Here is a 7,836-nt window from a genome sequence, read left to right as displayed (position 1 = left end):
ATTTTCCTTCTTTTCTCAGCTTGACAATGGCTTGCTTTTCTCCCATAGACAGCTCTCTGGTCTTCATGTTGGTTTATCCTCTTTAACAGGAAATGCAGTCTTTATAGGTTTGAACCAAGGATGAAAACTTAGACTAGTCATGCAGAGCTATTTAATGTTTGGACAATCAACCTAAAAGGCAACACCTGGGCAGCAAGAAACATCTGTCAGTCACATGTTCCAATAGTTTTTCTCACTTGAAAAATGGGTGGGTTCAAACAAAGGGTGATATGTCCTCATGAGTTGTTTAACACATCTAGATGTGAATACTAGGAAATAAAAGCAGAAATTCTGAACTCGTCTCATACTCATCTTTTGATCTTAAACCCAAATGTCTTCAGTGAACAACAAAAACAAAGGAATTTGCCTTACCGTTCTAATACTTTTGGAGGGGACTGTATGAGAATGGCAATCTCTCGGGATGCTCTTATTCTTATTCTCTCTCTCTGACACACTCTCACACACACACACACACACACACACACACACACACACACACACACACACACACACACACACACACACACAGTCATTTTCTCAGCATCTCCACTTACTTGTGATAGCTTCACAAACAGGGCTGTACTTTGTTGCTGTATTTAAGTGGCATAATCAATTATCTAAAGTATTTGCATAATCTCCCTGCACAGATTGACTATATTTATTTGGTAAACAGTAAATCACTGTATCTCTGTAGATTATCACAAGTGAATCATCGGTGCATAACAAATACACACGCCAACAGAAAGAGGCCATCATACTGTATGTGATAAGAAAGAGAATAAATATTTGATATTATTAGGAGGGCTACAACTAACAATTACTGTTACTGTCATTGTCCATAGAAAATTAAATAAAATTGCTGTTTACAATCAGTCTTCAAATTGCTTGTTTTTTCCGATCAACAGTGTAAAACCACAAGATTTATTTAAGCAGAGAAAAGCAACACACAGTTATCACATTCAAGAGTACAGTAGGTGGCAAACCTCAAAAGTTTGTTGTACCAAAATGTCTTGTTTCCAGTTTTAAATTTTTTTTATATTTGAGAAAATAAGTTTTGAACTGAAACTCACATAAATGGCTCCCAGTTATACCCAGGAAATGTTTGAGATTTTTACTGACGACTGACGGTTATCTAAGTAGACCATGTTGCCAATGTACTAATGTTACATTAAATAATTTACCTCCTAATCTCAGAAGCAGATCAGACCAACTCTACTCTAGCTACTGATACTGAAGAATACTTTTTTTCATACATGGAAACATGGGAGCACAGTCCATACTCTGTCCCTAAAAGCCAGGTTGTTGGTGTTCAGACATGGTGTCTGTGCTGAATGGGAAGACCACACTACAGTTCTCAAAGACCCCCTTCTCTGAGTGTGGCTCACCTCTCTGCTATATCACACCTTCCTGCCTCAGACGTCCAATGGGAGTGCAAATGTAAGGTTGACAGATAGGAAGTGTTAAATTCCATCTGTTAGGGTTACCACACATTACACACACATGCACACACACACACACACGTACAGTGGTAAAGTCTCACCCTTCCCAAAGTACAGACAAGGAGGCAGGCTGTAGCTATGGCAACCTAGAGAGAAGGGAAATGATTGGGCAAGGCTTGGATTTGTTAAGAGCTACTGTATGAAGCCTAGGGCGAGACTTAGTCACTCTTTCTCATTTGGTGAGCTTGTGTGTGTTGATACGAGAGTGGGCGAGAGAAAAACAAGGAGTCAAGACTTCCCTTCCTTATTCCTCTTTCTGTCTGTCTGCCCTTTTTCGTGTTCTGTTTGAGCGCTCTGTCAGTTGTCAGGCTGAAATTATAGATCTGGGCAAGCCCGGCATTTACTCATTGCAGCACAGTCCATAAGCCCGGAAAAAAACACTGTGAAATGCATCCATTGGTCGCATACACTTGCATGCCTAATTAAATAAAATGAAACACTTCACAGGGGAGATACAAAACAGCCGCAGAGTAGCTGTGACGTCAAATAGACCATATAAGCTCAATGTTTCAGTGAAAGACAGCCATATGTTCATATTTTGCCTTTATCTTATGCCTGTGTGTGTGAGAGAGAGTTTTATTATGCTCTTATGTCCGATCTTACTATTTATGGATCAGATAGGAGCCTCAGTTTTCCGATTTGTTCCTGTTTTGTGTGCTTTGTTGCAGTAGTACTATAGAGTATACTGTATCTTCCATGCAAATGTTCAGAGTAATCTACCAAGACGATGTGATGGAAATTGTATAAAATATAGAATTTAATACCTTTTAACAAGCTTAATTTAGCCGTCTGTAGCTAACATTCATGCACCTTGCTATAGCATCTTTCCAGTTGGCCTAGACAATATAGCTAGAACCACAGAAATACTGCAATAGTATTGTTGCATTTTTATGCAATTGTAATACTGTCTTAAATCATAAAGATAATTCAGTTATCCTAAAATGATGCATTGATACAATAATGAAGGATTTGTGTGGCGAAAACCAAATGTATCTAACAATCATCATCATTTGAAGATGACGTCTTTAAATTGCTTATTATGTCGGCCAACTATGCAAAATAAAATAAACAATTTATTATAAGACAAAGAAAAGCAGCAAATTCTCACAACTGAGAAGCTGGAACCAATTAATGCTTGCACATTTTTGCTAGGATAGATTTAATCAATTAACAACCAAGTTGATGATTAATTTTCAATCAGGTAATTGATTCATTGATTCATTTTAGCTCTAGTTAAAACACTGTACTTGAATGGAGAAGCCATATAAATGGGGGATTTAGTGTGTGTGTGTGTGTGTGTGTGTGTGTGTGTGTGTTTCTCCTGCAGAATACGTTAGTGTTAAACATTTTAGCTCCTGTTCAGCGCATTTGTAAGTAGTGATTTTAGGGACCTACGCCTACACACAAGTGTGCCCACAAACCAGCACCAATTGCTGCAGCTGTAAGGAAAACATAGAGGGCGTCTTTAGTGATGTTTGAAACAGGGGTGTCTTTGTACATGTCAGGTCACAACCAACTACTGGAGCTCGCTGTGTGTGTGTGTGCGCGTGTGTACTTCAGAACAGTGTGTGTACCTTTTGCATTCAGCTGTTATTAAAGCCCCGGCTCAGAGTCCCACCAAACAGCTTCGCTTGAATAAACTGAATTACTCTACAGAATTGAGATGGCTGTCCGTGGGCCTTTTTAGCAAAGCAAAAAGTTGCAGCACCACATTTACAGATGCCATTATCTTTTTATTTTTACTTCTTTGTTGCAGAACAAAGGGAAAAGATACCCTTTGATCAATAGTGGAAAGATACAATGCTGCAAAAGCATTAAATTGTCTTCCTTTTTAAATTAAAGTTGTTCTTTTTCTAATTGGGCTTTGGGCTTTTAGAGAATCTGGAGGTTTTATTTAACTCAACATAAAAGCCGAGTGTGTCCGTGTATGTGTGTGTTAACACAAGTGTTCAATTCTCTGCAATGGTTCTAGCATCAAACCTGTAAGTATAGTCTAATCATTTTAAGCCTATTCATTTTTAATGCATGGTAGAATAGATAAGTGGACTATTCTCAAACTCAAAATTTGTGATTCAGTTGAACTGGTCACTAGATTATTTCTTTTACAACAGAAAGGCTATTTGGTTCACTTGCTTCTGGGAATAAAGAAATGCAGTCAGCAGTAAATTTAGTCTGCAATGGGTGTGTCTATATATGCTTAAATTGTTTGTATTGTTGAGTGGAAGGAGCAAAACTTCCTGACCCACTAGATTGAGGAACAACAGTCTGAACCTGGAACGTCGCTGGCACCTCTTACTCTGTCTCCACTTCCCCATCCGTGTTGCTCCTCCCAACCTCACGCTCTACCTCTTTTACTGTGCATTAGGCTTGCCTCAGTCATCTTATTTCAATGCTGCGTTCTATAACCTGTCATGGCTCTGGCATGCAAACGTGGATTTTAATCAATGTCTTTTGTACACAAACCAGGACTTTCTATCCTCACATCTACTCTTAAGCCTCCTGTCTTATTCCTATCCACGTATTCATTTTGTCCCCCACCCCACTCCATCCTGCCGCAACCCATCTTACCCTTCACCCTCTAGTTGTTTTCCATGTGGAAACAGAGAACCAAGTCTTGGGCTTCCTCCAATTGGTGTGTGTGTGCGCTAGTGCAAAGGTGTGCATTTGTGGGTTATAAGAGGGCCTTGTTCCTCTTTGGCTGGTGGTAGCTGTCTTTCTGTACAGCATTTGGTGGTACGCCTCTGTAGGTTTTTATATCTGTTGACTTTTTTAATTGTCCGCTTACCTAAATGCACGGACTCTTAACACACACACACACACACACACACACACACACACACACACACACACACACACACACACACACACACACACACACACACACACACACACACACACACACACACACTGCTCTCAGAAGTCTTTAAACTGAATTAATTTAGATGTTTTTAAACGCATACAAATTGTGTATGCAAGAGCTTCACTGTAATGAAAATGATTTATGACAGATTATCAGGATTAGGATTACATGCAATATTTTTAAATTTGAGAATGAGGTTAGGGATACTCTCTCACGTCACAATTACTATTAGAGTGTATGCATATTAAAAAGGGATTGTCTTTTTTAATTTTCTTTCACAAATTGAATAGCAAAACAAATTTTGGAATTTTAATTTTTTATGAAAGCACACTGGTGTTTCACAGTGAGATCACTTAATGTGCTTCCCATGACAAGTCAATCTCACTTAGGCTCAAAGCTAAAGAAAATCTCAGTGACCACATTTTCACTGACTGCAATATTAATAAAATAATCTGAATAAGATTATGATTATGACTAAACTAAATACTGAATAAGCAACATTTTATGATTAGTCCATGATAATAATAAGGCCACAGTACCAAACATAATGAAACAATGTCACTTTAACTTATTGTAAAATAACAGCACATAACAAGTAGATAACAAAATCAGTAGTACAGCTGCTCTGATGTTAGAAAACAACAAATTTGTGTAGCACAACAGAACTGAAGCTAAATCCTTGTAGAGCTGACAGTAGCAGTGATGTTACAGTACATCAGGCCACATCCTTTTTGGCAGGTTTATACACTTATTCTTTCTTAAAGGGGCTATATGTAAGATTGTGATCAAATTGTGATTGCCTTATTGTCAGTGGGCTCAAAACTTACTTAGAAATGAAGCACACGCCTGTTTTCTCCGTTGCTTGCATCAGCCACTATTCTGCTTTTAATGTGAGGTCTCCGGGTCGGATTCAGCCCTGTGTGCGCTCCCGAGTCTCTCTGACTACAGCGACAACACGGCAGCTAACGACATGCAGTCCACTAACACCATAAAACAACCAGCTCACAGCAAAACACAGGCTTCACGTAAGGATACAAAACAACAGTAAAGGTTTATGTGCTGAAGCCCATCAGACCAAACAGGTTCAGATGATGTCGAGTAACAACAAAGTGAGCATTAGTAAAGCTGGAGAAACACAGAGAAAGTCACGTTAGCTCACCGGCTAACGGCGAGCAGTTGCTAATGTTATCTAGTGCAAAGTTATATGCTTTCCACATTTCTTCACCAACTGATGCAAACCATGTTACTATCTTGTGTACCACTGTTGATTTAGCCTGTAAGAAAGGATCTAACAGTAAAGCAAATGTGGAGCAATTTGTTTACTAAAGTTAGCCTATAGTGATGCAGCCAGTAGCAGCCAGCTAACGCTACAGTAGCTCAGACCTGCTGCTTTTTGCTTTGTAACGTTCAGTTTAGGTTTATTGTGGTTTTACCAATACTCAGGTAGACAGCTTCTCCACCTCTCAGTTGCTGTAATGGCGCATTCAGACCAAACGCGAATTTTCGCCTCGCGACGCTTTCCTCGCGTGAGTACATTCGCTGCAAGTGTTCACACACAACGCGAGAAGGCGATTTTAACGCGATAACGTTAATAAACACAACTTGCCATTACTACAGCTGTATGAACCCAAAGTAAACATTTTGCTGTGATTAAATAGCAATAAACAGATCAAACTGATGCTGAAATAACTACAACATGATGCAGATTTGTTAAACATATGATTTCATACTTTGTCAGGTCTGTCAGCAAGACAGCAGGACAACAACTTCTAAAATGTTTGTTTTCTGAATGGAGTTCGGATCGATCAGGGCTATGCTATGCTAACTTGGTCACGGTAAAGTACAACGATAGCTGGACTAAAGTTACATACACATGTTTTCTTAACTCACCAGGTAGTTCAACCTCCTTGCTTTCTTTTCAAGTAGTGCCAAACGACGCTAACAACACTGGAACCGATGTGCACAGAAGCTAGCTGCTGAGAAGCTCGAGTGAAGATAAATCAACGTTGTAATCCTATAAACTAAAGTAAAAAGCTTATTTAATAAAAGCAGTTTACTCTGAGCTCCTCCCTCGAGCAAACGGCGTAGTTGCGAGCAGTCCGACCATGGGGGTTTATTTGTCCGAAAGCTGGAGCGCTGCTTCCTGTTCATCTAGCCCAAGTTTAGCAGCTCTCAGCCGGTCAGCAGATTTTCAATCGCCCGCTCTGCCTTTCCCTCTCCACACAACGCTCTGAAGCGGTTGGTGACGTACGGACAATCTCAACGTCGATAGGCTATCGCGACTCAGCGTCATGCGAATTTCTCGCTTGAATTGAAAATATTCAACTCGTGAATTTCTTCACGTTGCCTTCGCGTCGCCGCACCGCCGCCTGACAGGAAATCGCGGCTCTACGCGTCTTTGCATTGACTTTGTATGTAAACTCACTGCCCTGAACGCTCGCTTCGCGTTTGGTCCGAAAGCACCAATACCAACGTGACCCACATAACATAAAATACTGCAACAAAACGGTCACAACAACCCAGAGGAAGAGCCATCCACTATCACTAGTTACAGTAAAGTTACTTACTGCGGTTTAACTGATGAACGTTGCAGTGGGAGTTTACCTGAGTTTCCAGTTCTGTCTGTTCTCCCTGTCTCTCTATAGCCGCTGTCCCTCTGCCTTTTTTCGGGTGTATTAAGGCGATATGCGAGTGGCTGCGCTTTTCCCTGATTGCAAAATGACTATTAGCATCATTGACAATCTGTCACTAATAAGCTAAATTTCTTACAGGTTGTTTTATGCGCTGAGTAAGGTTCTTTTACTACCTACTGTAGCATGAAATTATGCCTCCGTTTATGCTCCATTGCACCATTGCGTCGCAGTTTGACACCTAGCTTCTTATTTCCCATCTTCAGTAATGGTTTACAAATGAGATGTGAAGGATAACCAAATTAAGGGATGCTGTCGACTGAAGGTTTATTTCACTCTCTCATGAGCGCTCTATTCTGAACACATGTCACTCACTGGAGACCGCTATCTGACAGTATGTCTCCTGCTAGAGAGTGAAGAAATGTTTATTTAAGTTTTTTTTCTCCATCTTTAAACTGATTCACCACGCCTGTTAGAGGTGTAAAAAATGGCTTACATGCCTAATCTACATGCCATATTTTACCATTGCCTAATACATCTACCAGGTTTTCTGTGAAAAATAACTAGATAAAGATTATCTTTGATATAATATTAACATCTCTCAATTCAGTGTGGCTTTTTTCAGCAGTTTTGTTTGTGCTCTGATTCATATGTCAATTGGATATTGAAAATTATAACATTTGTAATATGTGTATCAAACTGTAATTACTCCAACAGATTGCTGACTAACATGTTTTAATGATGGTCAGTCCTTTTGCTTGAAAAATGGTAATGATGAAAAACACTGTCCTCTTGAACTTCTAGCTTA

The 7,836-nt window shown here is 39.7% G+C and overlaps 1 protein-coding gene across 7 annotated transcripts in view; it reads left to right on the top strand.

Annotated features, from left to right (window-relative positions):
• LOC123981892 (spermatid perinuclear RNA binding protein) overlaps window positions 1–7,836 on the top strand; it is a 105,390-nt gene that overhangs the window by 43,125 nt on the left and 54,429 nt on the right. The gene's annotated exons all lie outside the window — the stretch shown is intronic.

This window comes from Micropterus dolomieu, linkage group LG13 (genome assembly GCF_021292245.1).
Source record: "Micropterus dolomieu isolate WLL.071019.BEF.003 ecotype Adirondacks linkage group LG13, ASM2129224v1, whole genome shotgun sequence".
Classification (NCBI taxonomy): domain Eukaryota; kingdom Metazoa; phylum Chordata; class Actinopteri; order Centrarchiformes; family Centrarchidae; genus Micropterus; species Micropterus dolomieu.
The sequence above is the reverse complement of the archived record's forward strand: the minus strand, read 5'-3'. Positions and strand labels throughout refer to the sequence as shown.